Consider the following 1,294-nt stretch of genomic DNA (forward strand, 5'->3'; position numbering starts at 1 on the left):
CTCCGGGTCCTGCCGGTCTCGTTTTCGGTAGCTGGCCCTGTCGCAGGATCCATCGTCCAACAATTCAGCGAGAAGAAGCGCCCGAACGAATGACAGAGATTTATTTACATGTGAAGAAGTGACCAACTGATCCAAAGAGAGAAGAGTGAGAGATACAAAACGTCTTCGGCATTTTATAGCGCCGCGTTGTCGACACTGGGCGCATTGTCCGCATCGTCAGCCAATACGGTGGCCCCGGCACCTCGGCCACGAGGGAGGGGGAAACACACCTCACAACACATGGAGTGGCACAACCTAACACGATGTCCATATATGGTCACGGCGCCTTAAAAAATGCCCAAACATGGTCACGAACGCACAGCAGATTCCGGAATTCTCCCGGCGAGAGGGAGGAGCCTGAATGGGGAGGTGGGGGTCGACGACACAGTCGGTCAAGAACCGGTTCTCCCCGCAACTCCTCTTGCTCGGTTCCCTAGGTCCGGTCGTAACAGTCTCTCGCGCGGGGGGGTAAAGATCTCGATGGGCTGAGGTTTGCAGCCACTGTCCGGAGAGATCAGCGCCGGCAGTCGGTTTGGTGACGACCGTCTTTGATGAAGTAGAGGGCACCACCTGCTTCATTGTGGGCTCAACAGACATCACATACGCACATGAAAACACAACTACTCAGCCGGTGAGCGCCGGACAATTCCGCCAAACTCCACCAGGCAATTTTCCCCTTTAACTGATATTAAAGGAAATACACAATTTATTCAAAATGTTACTCACACTTTAAGGTGACACAAAACAACAACACTGGAAGCACACCGAACCCGAAACCCTGGATAGCCGTGTCTTCAACGTTTTCAAACAAGTACACCTAAAAGAGTAAAAAAAAAAACAATCACTAGCCCTAGCCCATGGTGACGGAAACTTGGCCGATACATGGGAGAAAAATGTGTCGGCCAAGCTTCCGTCACCGTGTCCGATAAAGAATTTGACTTTTTGAAAGGCACGTGCAACAATCCGTCTGCAGATGCGTGAAACTCTTCAATTTTTGTTGTTTTGTGGTTCTTATCATGACGTAGCGCTGAATAAGCTTTCTTTAGGTTATCTCGTTTGTTCCTGGATCCAGCGATGGGGGGCGTGTGGGCTACGTGAAGATATAAGTACAGTTCGTTGTTCAAAATAAACCAGTTGTGAGTTTGCGCCCGTGTTGTTTGCCTCTTTTCCTTGTGTCCGTGTACGTGTTTGCGCAAAGAAGTCATTGGCCAGTGTTCGGAATCGTATATCCTGAACATGGATCTCTATGACAGTG

This window comes from Rhipicephalus microplus, chromosome 10 (genome assembly GCF_043290135.1).
Source record: "Rhipicephalus microplus isolate Deutch F79 chromosome 10, USDA_Rmic, whole genome shotgun sequence".
NCBI lineage: Eukaryota > Metazoa > Arthropoda > Arachnida > Ixodida > Ixodidae > Rhipicephalus > Rhipicephalus microplus.